The 13932-nt window shown below is 43.2% G+C and overlaps 1 protein-coding gene across 3 annotated transcripts in view; it reads left to right on the top strand.

Moving 5' to 3' along the window:
- The first annotated feature begins 771 nt into the window (after positions 1-771).
- Positions 772-13932, top strand: part of MYO1B (myosin IB) — a 220278-nt gene continuing 207117 nt past the window's right edge. Inside the window, exon 1 of one of the 3 annotated variants that reach the window (XM_027865829.1) lies at positions 772-927. The gene's annotated coding sequence lies outside the window, so the exon portion shown is untranslated. The remainder of the gene's footprint in view (positions 928-13932) is intronic. The other 2 variants (XM_027865831.1, XM_027865832.1) reach the window with 2 other exon arrangements.

The following is a 13932-nucleotide window of genomic DNA, read 5'->3' as shown; positions in this document are numbered from 1 at the left end:
TTCTTTCTTTCTTTCTTTCTTTCTTTCTTTCTTTCTTTCTTTCTTTCGTTCGTTCGTTCTTTCTTTCTTTCTTTCTTTCTGTCTTTCTTTCTGTCTTTCTTTCTGTCTTTCTTTCTTTCCTACTTTCCTTCTTTCTTTCTTACAATCCTGGAAAGCCTCAGCCGGTTTACTGCAGGATACAGAGTAGGAAAGGGGGGGCGGGGATCTATCGATTCCATCCATAGTGCTTAGCACACAACAAGCACTTAATAAATGTTTCATCTATTGGTGTATGAATTGGGAGGAGGCATGTGTGTGCAGAATTTGGCTGTGAGCTCCTTGAGGCCAGGGGCTGTCTTTTGCCTCTTTTTGTATCCCCAATGCTTACCACACAGTACCTGACACAGAGTAGGCGCTTAATAAATGTTGACTGATTGGATGAATGGATGGCTGGCTAGTTGCAGAGGCCACTGCTTGCGGTGGGGCCAGGTCTACGCTCTGCGCTCACCTGGGGGCGCTGTGAAGCCGAGCCGCCGGCCAAGCTGCTAGCGAGGGAGGCTGGCTGCCTCCTCCTCCTCCTCCACCTCGTCCACAGCGGCTCCCTCTGCAGCTCTCCTCCCCGCGGAGGGGCGACTCCCGGGTGGCGAGGTCGCCGCCCCCGCCTCCGCCTCCGCCCCTACCGGCTCCCCTTTCTGCAGCCGGCGAGGGGAGTGGCCGCCCGGCGCTGAATGACTGCCTCCTGAGAGCCCCAGGCGAGCCTGCCTGCGTTCTCTTTGCGCACGGGGCAGACGGACGGACTGAGCGCTCGCTCCCTCGCTCGCGCTCTCGCTTGACTCTGTTTGCCGGGGACGCGGGGCTCGAAACCGCTGGAGGAGGCGGCGGTAGCGACAGCGGCAGTAGTCTGTGCCCGCGTCCTGCGGGAAGAGCGGAGGTGTGCGGCTTGGAGAGGTAGGTAGCTCTTTCTTTCTCCCCAATCTTTCCACTGCGCTTCCCGCTGCGCCCTGGAGCTGGAGCCGGGAATGGAGACCCGGGCTCCAGGGAATGCCAAGGAGACAGCCTTCGCCGGCTGCTGCTGGGGGATCCCCTAGAGAGCGGGAACGAGAGCCAGAGATTGGAAGGAAGGGGAGATTCTCCACACATTGTATTGCTCTTATTTATTTATTTATTTTGGTTGTTGGGCGGGGGGTGGGGGGGGGGGACGCGGAAAGAACAGAGGTGGAAGAATTAAGTTGCGCATAGTTTGTCCGCCCACCAGGAAAGGGAAGTCCAGATCCTCACTCTCTCTCTCCGTGTGGACCCCTCATCCAACCCCAAAACAAAACCTGATTGCTTCTCGACCCTATTTTATGAACATACACTCATTTCAATCAGTGTGGGAATGAAATTGAAGAATAAAGCGGGTGCTGGGGTAGGGGGCGTGTTCGGGGCAAGGGCATTAGGGGTCCAGGTGAAGCGTGCGGTGTTTGGAGGGTAAGAGCAAGATGGGGTTTCCTTTGCATGCAGCTGCTCCTTCCTCCTTTGTTCAGGCACTGTGGCGGGGGTTGCCCTGGGTCCTGTTTCCTTGCCGGGATTGATTCTTGTTGGGGATGGGGGTGGGGGTGGGGGTGGGCGATGGAGATGGATTGAAACCAGATTAGGAAGTGAAGAAAATTTACATTTGAGCCACTTGTGGGGGAGGGCTGGAGATTGATGGTGTGTGTATGCCTTACGGGGTACAGAGGAGTTGAGGAGGGGTGATGAGAGGATGGGAAGGGGGTGCTTGTTCCAGCCGGCAAACCTTTCCTTTAAGGGGCTGTGAGTCTCTAGAGCTGTCTTTTAAAAAAAAAATGCTTTGTTGAGGTTGTAACCATATGTTTATTGCTACAAAAAGTTGTGTGCTATGTGGTACCACTGAGAGTTTCTTCAGTAGTTTGTTGAAATCAAAGCTTGCCAGGTATCCTGGAAAGAGAGGGGAACCTTTGGTGTGAACCTGGAGGTTTCTTTTTGTGTACTTGGAACTAGCCGAGACCAAGGTATTAACCTGCATCTAAATACATTATGGAAAACAAATGTAATGCAGTCAGGTTCACATGTGGTTAATTTTATACATCATAATGGAGAATAGTATAAAAAAAATCTCTCAGGAATGTCTGGGGGAAAACCACCAAAGGGACAGGCAGGCATTGCTAAATGTATGAATCAGGTTATGTATATTCACTAGGAAAACCCAATCCAAGGACTTTCCCAGAAAATAATAATAATTGTTTGTATTAAAAAAAAAACCCTCAAAAATAGTTGAGAAAGTGTAGTTTTCATTAGAGAATAATTTTTTTTTAAAAAAATTCCTCAATTGTTCTTTCTACACATGATGAGAGTCTGTATAAAAGAAGAAATAACACTTGGGAGTTTGGTGGAAATCTGCTCTTATTGAGGGAACATAGCCCTTAAATATAGCATATCAAGTATTAGTTAAGGTAACCTTATTCAGATTGGAAGCATTGACACACAACGGGAACTGATGAAGAAGTATCTGGGTTTTGGGGGAGAGGAAGTGAGTGAATGATCAATATTTTTCTATGAAGTATTTCAAGCAAAACTGTGTCTGGGAGGAGCCTGAAATTTCCAGGCGTTCATGGTCTTCGTCCATGGGGCACTGGTGGAAGGGGCCCAACATTTTACTGAATGTGTGAGGACTGCTGTAGTGATGGCGAGAGATAGCCAGTAATACTCTGAAGAATTCCTGGGCAGACTATTTACAGAAAATAAGATTGGTGTTTGTCCTGGGGCAGCACTTAACTGCAAGGGGACAATATTTGTTTTTTTGAGAGAGAGTGCCACCCTACTTTTCACTTCAGTCCATCTCTTTAAGGTGAACCAAGTTTGAAAGTTGACTTTAGAAGGAGAATTGGGAGCATGCTCTGGAAAAATGTTTTCTACCCACTAACTGGTAATGGAAAAGCATTGTACATACTGCTGAGTGTGTGCCTTTTTACGTGGGGTTGTGGTCAGCTTTTCAGGGCCTGCCTGCTAAGCAATGGGACATGTCCTCAGAAGCCATTGTGAGTTTTAAATTGAAGTGGGAATTTTTCCAACCAGGCAAGCTGTTTGTTATTATAATACAAAGCTGGGCAAAACATTCTGCCTTCTACAGTTAACAGAGAGTAACTTTTTCAAAAAGTTTCATCATTTTTAACTTTTACAGAATAATTCACATTATTAAGGGAAAAACCACATTTGATTATCCAACTTCCCAAATAACAATTGAAATATTCTTTAATGAAATATACACCACAATAGAAAATGACTGCTACAAAGGAAACACATGGTGGGGGGGGGGGTTTGCTGAGGGAGAAGCTGATTTTCCAGCATCCGGCTATCCTATTGTGTGATTGTATACAGCATTAAGGCTTGCAACAGGCTTTACCCCTTCTGAATGAATCATCATTTTGCCAGTATCAAAGACAGGCTTTCCCCAGCTGTGAAGTGGCACCTCTAAAGGGATATGGGATGGGGATGGTGGGCTGGAGGAGAGGTTCTAAGAAGAGACTTCTGTTAATTATCTTCTACTTATCCTGTATATGTTTGCTTTGTGTATATATGATTCCATGTTGTCTCCTCCATTAGATTGTAATCTCCTTGAGGCAAGGGACTGCCTATTGCCTCTTTTTTGTATGCCCAGGGCTTAGTACAGTGCCTGATATTGATATTAATAATGTATTAATTGACATTAATATTGATTATCAGGCTGTCAGAATGAAGACTGTGATTTAGCATTTCTTCCCTCTTTGATTTTCACTCTCCTCCCCTACTACTACAGGAGGTGTGAAATTTTAATTTCTCACACACCGTCTAATCTTTAGGAAGACATTAGTGAAATTTGGAAGTCCAGATCTGAGATTGGTGTGTTTACAATTATGGCCTTTATGATGAGATTCGAAGACATAGTGGAAGACGTGGATTGTAGTCTAACTTCTGATGCAGCCTTGGACCTTAAGTAAATCCTTTCATGTCTCCTTGCTCCAAGTAATTCCTTTTTTTGTTTGTTTGTTTGCTTTTTTGCTAGGCAATGGGGTTAAGTGACTTGCCTGGGCCACTAGCTAAGTGTCAAGTGTCTGAGACTGGATTTGAGCTCAGGTCTTGCTGATTCCAGGGCAGTGCTCTATTCACTGGGCCACCTAGCTGCCCCACCCCCCAAGCAATTCTTAAAGCTGTAAATTATAGATGAGTTACAGATCTTCCTTTGTAAAAGGAGTTTGTTACTTGGGGAGTTATCTACACTGATTAAAAGTTACTTACTTACTACTACTGCTGCTACTACTACAAGTACTAACTTTTCTATGAAGCTTTTCCTGATCCCTCCAACTGCTCATGCCCTCCTTTTTGAACTACCTTGTATTTAACTGTGGTATTTATTCTCTCTCTTTATATGCATATATGTATATGTGTATATATTTACATATAGAAAAGTCTCATGTCCCACACTTGCCACCTGCTAGAATGTCAGCTTCTTGTGAGTACACATTGATTTGTTTCCCTGGTGTCTAGCACAGTGCTTGGCACATAGTAGGTATTTAATAAATCCTTATTGATTGAATAATATGACTAAGATAAAGGAAAAGAAACTTTAATAAAAAAGAGTCTGTTAGGCTGCCAATATGTAAAAACACATCATTCCCTTTCAGGAAACCTGTGTAAAAAGGAGAGGTGTATAAAAACGACAGAGAAAAAGCATCTACTTTTTTTTTTTAAAAAGAAATTTTTTTTTTAATTAGGAAAAATCATTTTCTCTCTCACTCTCTCCTCCATTGGGAGGGGGAGGGAATAAAAGCAAAAGCCTTGTAACAAGTATGCATAGTCAAGCAAAACAAGTTTCTTACTTGGCCATCTCCAAAAAAATATATGTATGTTGAGTTTTGCACCATGTCCTTCACCTCCCTGTCAGGAGGTGGGGAGCATGCTTCATCAGTCCTCTGGAATTGTGGTTGGTCATTGCATCCATCACAGCTCTTAAGCTTTCAGATTTGCTTGTTTTTACAACGAAAGCATCTGTTTTTCAAGGTGTCTCTGCAGTAGTGAAAGATGTGTAACCTTTGGATGACATTTCCTAGGACATCAGAATTTGCTCCATGATTGGGGGAGATTTTGAGCTGGAGTTTTTCTTAGTACACATTTTTTTTTATAGGAGGAACAGGGAAGGCAGGCAGTTAATAAAAGGAGGAAGTGGTTCAGTGGAATTGGAAACATACGAAGTGGTCGTCCTTAGCTTTTTCCCAGCACATGCTTTTTAAAAGTCCTGGCAGCAGCCCCTTTGTAGAAGACATTTTTCCTTTGGAAAGTGTCAAGGGTCTCTCTTTACAAGATCCTCTGAGATCATCACATTTCTGGGTTCTGTGGGAACAAAATCCCACAGGATGATTTCTGTACTCATCTTTCCCCTACAGAGGAAGTGAGCCCACTTAGGAAGCGGCAAGAAGGAAGAGCAGGAGTGGAATTTTTAGCATTTGTGGAAGATGGGAGCAAAATGGAGACTTATGGACGGGTAGGAGACACCTCAGATAGCCTTGGGAGAAAGCTGTTCTGAGAGTAGCTGCCAATGCAAACACTGAAAAGATTTTAACACTGGATTTTAACCTGAAATTATTTATGTCTTCATTGGAGGGATGGGATCAAAGAGAAAAGGTCAATATTAGTTGTTATGTACCCAAGATAAGGCTTCAACTCTACAAAGTTTGTCTTTACTTTATTTGGCACTTAATCATTTCATGACAGAAAAAGTCCATTTGGTGTCCCTGAGTTCTTTGCAGTTGCCATAGGTCGATATTTTATATTTTCCAGTTTCAGAAAATCCTCTTGTTTACCTTAAAATTTGGCTTTATGTTGGGGAGGCAGGTACAAGGTCTGGCAAACAGCAACAGATAGGTCAAGATCTTCTTATACCCAACTAGGTGTCACACAATGAAGATGGAAAAGATGGTTTAGAGATGTTGTGGGCAGAAATTAATGAAGAGAACTGAAGGTAGCTTCCATTTTACAATTATCTCATTTGATCCTTACACCAACCCTGGGACGTAGGCGTTGTTATTATCTTCATTTTATAGATGAGAAAACTTAGGTAGACATCGGTTAAGTGACTTGCCCAGGGTCATACATAGCAGTTGTCCAAGTCTGGATTTGAACCCATGTCTTCCTAAGTTCAGGTCCAGAACTGTATCCATGGTACCGCTGACCTGTCTTCTAAGAGGCAGAGATGGAGAGAGAGTGTTACCAGCAAGGGAGGCAGGAGATGGAATGTCGTTTTTTGAGGAATGCAAAGTAGGCTTGTCTAGCTGCTTTGTAGAATTTGTGGAGGGGTTAATGAAGTGTAAGAAGTCAGGAAAGGTAGGGAGAGGGCAGGTCATTGCTCTCCAGGCTGCACTTTGAACTTCTGCCATGCCCAAGCTCTCCATCTAGAAGTCTCACTCAAGCCTTGAAATTCACTCATTGGAAGTACCCTCCAACTCTTGTAGCCTCTGTCTCTGATTTGATGACTCCTCCTCCCAGAATTTCCCTTTAAACAGGGGGCCCACGCCAGCCATGTCTGATTGTCTGATTCCTCTCCAGCCTGCACTCTCAACTTCTTCTGAAACTTATTAGCATCTCATTCCTGGGGCTTTTTTTCCCTTTTCTTGGAACAGCTATGTAAAAGACTACCAGTATGGAAATTCCCCTCCACCAATGCAGATCTGCAACTTAGCAGTAACTAATACTGTCTCACTGCTCCAGACGGTGCTTTAAGACTGAGTGACTTGCTCATGGTCATTCATATAGCTAGTATGTGCCAGAGGCAGGATTTGAACCCAGGTCATCCATATTCCAAGGCTTCCCCTCTATCCACTCTGCTTCTCATGAAGCTTCTTATACATTGTTTTTTCATTTGTCAGTAAAATCTTTGTCAGATCGTATCTCATCAGGCATACAATTTAGTGCAGGACCTTGGCCTAGGTATTTTTAGGAAGCAATATGGGAAAAAATGAAAGTGAGAAAGTCTGTTGTCCGGAAGCGGCACAAGTTTAGGCACCTACTGAGTGGATGCTGATGAATTCAGCACCAGAGGCTTTGCTGAAATGGACTATAGTTGATAGCATCATATACCACAAAGAAAACAAACAAACAAAAAATGGCATTAGGAATTGGAATTAGGGATTTTTTTCATTTTAACAGGTTAACTGGCATGAAGTGAGCAAGATAGTTGCATAGAAGTGTTTGGAGAGGAAAGAAGACTGGTTTTTATACAGAATTCTAACTATTGTGTGACTTTGGGAAGTCCTGTTGTCTCTGTGCTACAGTTTCATCATCTTTTCGTCAATGAAGGAGTTGGACTCCAGTTCCTTATGGCTCCAAGTGTGTGCTTCTGTGACTCCAAATTATGAAAAGGAACAACTTTTTCACAAATTGGTAGCAATGGGGTCAGCTCTGTCTTTCTCTCTTATTTTCTCATCCCCCACCAATCTTTGGTAAGAATCCTTTCCAACCCAGTAGTGAATAATACCTCTGCAAAGGTATTAACCAGTAATAATTATGTTTAGTTGTTCAGTCCTGTCCAACTCTTCCTATGGACCATAGCACACCAGGCTCTTCTATCCTCCACTGTCTCTTGAAGTCTGTCCAGTTATTTCCGTGACACTATCTATCCATCTCATCCTCTGCTGTCCCCATTTCCTTTTGCCCTTAGTCATTTCCAAGATCAGTCTTTTCCAAGGAGTCCTGTCTTTTCAATATGTGGCCAAAGTATTTAAGCTTCAGCTTCAGTGTTTGTTTTTCAGTATTTGTTTGGAAGGACAAATGAATATATTAGCTGATAAGCAACCCTGGCCCTTTTCCCTAGGATATTTGAATTTTAAAAGGATATACCTGAAGATTAAGGAAATCTTCTAGACATAAGGTGAGGGGTGGGGTGGGAAGGGAAGGGATGAAGCTGTTGTGGTTGGATTATAAACTGTAGGGTTGGTGTTTAGGTTGAGTAGGTTGTCCACTTTTAAGACTAGCTCTGAGAATGGTGACTGCATTAGTATTTAAAAAGAGATGTCCCTGCTAGGGGAGAGGGGTCAGTCAGTCTTCTCCTCCTAACTGTTTGTCTTAGTTACTGAAAACTCAAGGCTTGGAGACCCTGTCACCAAGGTGGTGGCTAGGTAACATAGTAGATAGCCCTCTAGCCAAAGGTGTCCCTCACGGTTCTGTCCTGGGTCCTCTTCTTTTCTTCCTCTATACTGTTTCACGTGGTGATCTCATCAGCTACTGTGGATTGTCTGTGTGGATGATTTTCATATCTATACTGCCCCAATAATCTTACTGACCTCTAATCTTGCATTTCCAACTGTCTTTCAGGCATCTCCAGCTGGATGTCCAGTAGACATCTCCAACTAAACATATCCAAACTTTCCCCTTACCCCTCTCCCCACTCTCTACCTTCCCTCTTACTGTAGAGGGCACCACCATCCTCTCAGTCTCTCAGCCATGAAACCCAGGAGTCATCCTGGATTCCTCACTGTCTCTCATGCCATTCCCTCACCCCTCCCATATCTAAGCTGTTTCCAAGGCCTGTCTATTTCACTTTTGCAAAATATCTGGAATACCTCTCCTTCTCTCCTCTGACACCACCACCAGGCTGGTACAGACCCTCATCACCTCACATCTGGACTATTGCAACAGGCTACTGGTGGGTATGCTTGCTTCACGTCTTTCCCCACTCCAATCCGTCCTCCATTCAGCCACCAAAGTGATCTTCGTAAAGTGCAGGTCTGACTATGTAACAGTACCCCCACTCCCAGCCCCCCACCCCCCCAAAAAAGCAACAAAACTCGAGTGGCTTCCTTTGGCTTTCAGGATCACATATAAAATGATCTGTTTGGTATTCCAAGCCCTTCGTAACTTAGCCCCCTTCTAACTTTCTATTCTTCTTACACCTTATTCCCCAACACATACTCTTCAATCCAGTGATACTGACCATGAAGAAGATGCTCCATCTCTGGGCTCTGGACATTTTTTCTAGCTGTCTCCATGCCTGGAACACTGACCCTCTTCTACTCTGACTACTGACCTCTCTGGCTTACTTTAAGTCCCAATTAAAATCCCATCTTCTACAGGAAGCCTTTCCCAACCGTTCTTAATCCTATTGGCTTCCCTCTGTTAATTATTTCCTATTTATCCTGTATATAACTGGCTTTATATATATTTGTTTGCATGTTGTTTTCACCATTAGGTTGTAAGTTCCTTGAAGTCAGAGTCTGTCTTGTGACTCTTTTGGTATCTCCGGTGCTTAGCATAGTACCTGGCATATAATAAGCACTTAATAAATGTTGATTGATTGAATGATTGATAGAATGCTGGACTTGGATTCAGGAAGACCTGACTTCAAAGCTTCAGTAACTTACTAGCTGTTTTACCCTTGGCAAATCAGTCTCAGTTTCCAGATTTGTAAAATGAAACATTTGGGCTCGATAGTTTCTAAGGGCCCTTGCAATCATAAATCTTTGATCCTTTGGCCTTAGTATGGCAGTACTGGCAGACTTGACTGGGTCAGTTTCACCTGGTATGTCCTGCAGGAGCCTGCCACCCCCTCCTGCACACCTCACACACTCTTCCTTTTCAAATAAAGCAGAGCTTCCAGAGACTAGAAAGCCTGGGTGCCACCTCTGCCAGGTAGCTGACCTTTGCCATATGGTATTTAAATATACCATTTCAAATATACTGCTCAGCAGAAATAAGATTGCCTTCAGGCAGCTTTCAGAGAGTGTGGGCTGGTCTCTCCTCCAAGACCAGCATGTGGAAAATCTTGACATTCTTCCACTGGGCACTTAGATACTTGACTGGGATGAGTGGAATTAGTAAATGAGAGTGCCGTCCCTGCCCTGTGGCCAGGGGAATGAGAGGTGGAGCAGAGGTGGAGAAGTGATCCTGTAATGCAGTGAGAGCAGGTCTGTGTTGGAGAAAAGACCATGGTATAAGTCAAGTTCTGGTTTTCACACTTACTAACTGTGTGATCCGAGGGAAGACCCTTGACCCTTGAACTTCACGTTCCTTATCTAAAAAGGAGACTTTGCACCACTGCATTAAAATTATACCTTGTTCTGATCTTTCCGACCACCCCATACCCCTTACCCCTTTCTGATTGGTTGTTGTTCTTAGTAATCAAAGAGGACCAAAATGACATCACTATGTTAGAGTCAACGTACAGTGTGTCTGACTGCAGCTGATCAGACCAATACGAGCTCAGAAGGCCCTACCACAAGTCAGGCACAAATAAAATAGTCTATAAACATTTGGAATGGAGATGTCTCTGCTTAGTATGGTAAACTTACAAGTAGCTAGCATAAAGGGACAATAGAAGGAAATAAGATTGCAAAGGGGAACCTGGAAGTCATGTATAAACTGTCCCAAAGATCAAAGGAGCATCATTTACAAATTGTACCGTATAGTAACCCAATTCACATCCTGGTAATGTGCTGAATCAGCAGAAGCCATCTGTCAGGGCCCTTTGGTCCTATGAGGTGTCAATCTCAGACGAATTCCAGACTTCCACAGTAAAGACCAGCAGATTACCACGTGGAGTTGATAATGTTGAGATGATGTCGACATGTTAACTTTAACGTTTTACCGACAACTTAGAGATGGTCTGATATGTTAATGAACTAACCCCAAGGTGGCACAGATAAGAGGTAGTCTGACTGCCTCGAAATCCTGTAAAAATGAACCCTCAAACTCCTGCCTCCTAGTGCTCTTCTATCTTCTAAGGTCTGTGCTTTTTTGAGTGCTCCCAACACCAATCCATGGTTATATGAGTGATAGACTCTGCCTTTCCTCCTCCCCATCTTCTTTCCCCAGCCACCTGCCTCCATTCACCATTCCAGCTGCGTCCCTGAGCCATCTGCCTCTGTCCCCTTTTGTTGCTTGTCCCTACCCTCTGTGCCATATTAAAGTGTGATTGCAGCCTCACTTCCTGCTGCCATCGTGGGCTTTCCCAGAGTATCTGAAGAATCAAGCATGCCTGCCCCCACCTCATAATTTCATAAATTAGTGATCAATTCATCCACTCCTCTCACAAGCTGTAGGGAAAGTGCTGTATAGATTTGAGAAATGCGGTGGTGGTGGTGACGTAGTAGTAATTGGCATAATGCCTTTCCCCTCTACATTTAGGAAGCTTCTCTACCAGCTCAGGTGTGTTGGCGCCTTTTCTGCAGTTTATCATCTGTTGACTGGGGCTTCCTCAGGAGTTCATTGCCTTCCCAAGGTCACACAGCCACTAAACTTGGAGTGGGACTTCCTCTCACCATTTTCCTGCCTTTTCTGTCCTTTGCCTTGCTGATGTTATTATATGTGTGGAAATCAAATAGCAGATTTGGAGACGTGCAGAGATCAGAGGTGCGAGTTACAGTGATCATTAAGCACTAATTAGAAAAGGTTATATGAAAAACAAAGAAATAAAACCCCCCAAACAAATCTGCCTAGAGGGCCGGGACTATCTTTTGCCTCTTTTTGTATCCCTACGGCTTAGTATAGTGCTTGGCAAATAGTAGGCTCTTAATAAACGTTTATTGACCGTCTGGCTATAAGGAATAGAGTGAAGATAACTGATTTTGTGTTTAGAAAAGCACCTAGTCATTTTCATTTTGCTACATTTTTGATAAACCAGGTAAATTTGTTTTAAATGCAACAACATATGGGCAACGTTTTTGACTGGCTCCAACCTATATTTACCAGCACCACACCCTTTCTGCCTTTCTTGAATTCTTCTCCCTCCCCCAACTCTCCCCTGCCCCAGTACTGCTAAGTGGTGAAAATTGCATGTGGCTAATAGTCACAGTTCCCTAACTGGTCATGTGAAGACTTAACAAAAGGAGACTCATAATTTCTGCCTTTTATTCCAGCGATCTTAGTTTGCATTAGAAAAAGGCATATTGTTGAGCAAGAAGGAGATACTGGTCCTGCTGAATATACCTGCCCTGGTATGACTATACCAAAGTGTAGTGTTCAGTTTTTTTTAGGAGGGATCTTGATAAGCTGGAGAGCATCCAAAGAACGGCAACAAGGATGGTGAAGGACCTTGAGGTCATGGCGTTTGAAGACAGCTTGATGGAACTGGGGGTATTTAGGCTGAAGAAGAAAAGTGAGAAGGGAAGGATATTTAAAGGATTGTCACATAGAAGAGGGATTAGACTTCTCATCCCAACCACCTTATTTACCTTATTTTTTGCACATGTGGAAACTGAGGCTCAATGGAGAAGTGATTTATACAAGGTCCCACAGCTACTGAGTAGCAGGGTGAGGATTTGAACCCAGATCCCCTGACTCCAAATCCAACACTCTGTATTATAGAATGCTTTCTCCCTTCTGGTTGCCAAATTCTGTGATTCTTTAGTGACAGACTTAATGTCTGAGAGTCAGTTGGCCTGTGCCAATTCATGTGTCTGTTTAATTTTGCAATCTTATTTAATCCATGGAGGTACATCAGTTTTGATCACTGATAGGTTAAACTAAGGCAGAAGTTACTGTCATTTACTGGGGTCAGTATATAGATAGGCACTATTCTATTAGGTTATAGCACTGGTCTGTCTAGTACGTGGCAACGAGTGCTGTCCCAAGCTTGCCCTTGTCACTAATTTGCTGTGTGACCTAGGGCAAGTCTCTTCATTTCCTATGGGTCTTAGTTTCCTCATCAGTAAAGAGGTTTGATTTAAGAGGTGGGGAACCTGCAGCCTTGAGGCCACTCGTGGCCCTCTAGGTCCTCAAGTGTAGCCCTCTGAATCTAAACTTCACAGAACAACCCCCCTAAAAGGATTTAACTTGGAGCTCAGTCAAAAGGCCATACCCAAGGACCTGGAGAGCCACAGGTGGCCTCGAGGCTGCAGGTTCCCCACCCATGGACTAGATGATCTCCAAGGACCTTTTTAGCTATGAGATTCTGTGATTCTCAGTCACAATTATCCTATGTGATAACACATTTAAGAGGTTAGGAAATCGTGGGCATGTATTATTAGAGCTGGAAAGGGGCCTTAGAGGTCAGGCTAGTCTGCCTCCCACCTTTTACAGCTGAATAAACTGAAGTTTGGAAAGTTTAAGTGACTTACCCAGGTTCACTCAGCTAGTAAGGGGCAGAGTCAGGATCTGAGCCCAGATTCTCAGACTCCAAATCTAACATTGTTTCCACGGTACCATACTGGAAGTATGGCCTTTTGACTGAATCCAAATTAAAAGGAGTTCTGTAAAATTTGGATTCAGTCAAAAGGCCTCACTTAAGGACCTAGAAGGCCAAATGTGGCATTGAGGCTGCAGGTTCCCGACTGCTGATCTGGACTCTCTTTGAATCTTTCTATTTTTCTACATGTAGTAAGTTTCATAACTTTGGACCCAGATCCTCAGACTTCAAATCTAACATTCTTTCTACAATCCTCCACTGGAGGTATCTGTGTCTTATCTTAAGTATCTCTATCTTATCTTAACCTGTTTTAGGTTTTTGAACCATGAATCTATTTAAACTATAGATTTTTGACCCAGGTTGTGTGAACTTGTTTTTTGAAATATTTTAATAACTTCAGTATTATTTAATATATTTCAAATATAGGAATTTTTTGATATAAATTTGAATTTATTAATCTATTTTCAAATATTTCTTATAGTTCAATAATTTCAATATAATTTGTATTCTCTTGATATTTTATTTTAGGTGTTTAAAAACATTAGTCAGAGATGAAGTCCATAGGTTACACCAGACTGCCAAAGGGGTCTATGACACACAGAAAAGTTAAGAAACCTTGATCTAAGCCTTCTTTGAGACTTTTATTTTACTACCTATTGTAGATTTCAGAACTTTGCTGTCCTTTGGGTTAAGTGTTTCTTTTGTATTTACTTGGTTTTCTACTTGGATGTTCCACCACCATTTTAAGTCTAATCTGCCTCAAGCCAAACTGAATGTCACCTTCAGCCCTACTTCTCACAAGG

Source organism: Vombatus ursinus, unplaced genomic scaffold (assembly GCF_900497805.2).
Source record: "Vombatus ursinus unplaced genomic scaffold, bare-nosed wombat genome assembly UNPS02014779.1, whole genome shotgun sequence".
Classification (NCBI taxonomy): domain Eukaryota; kingdom Metazoa; phylum Chordata; class Mammalia; order Diprotodontia; family Vombatidae; genus Vombatus; species Vombatus ursinus.
The sequence above is the reverse complement of the archived record's forward strand: the minus strand, read 5'-3'. Positions and strand labels throughout refer to the sequence as shown.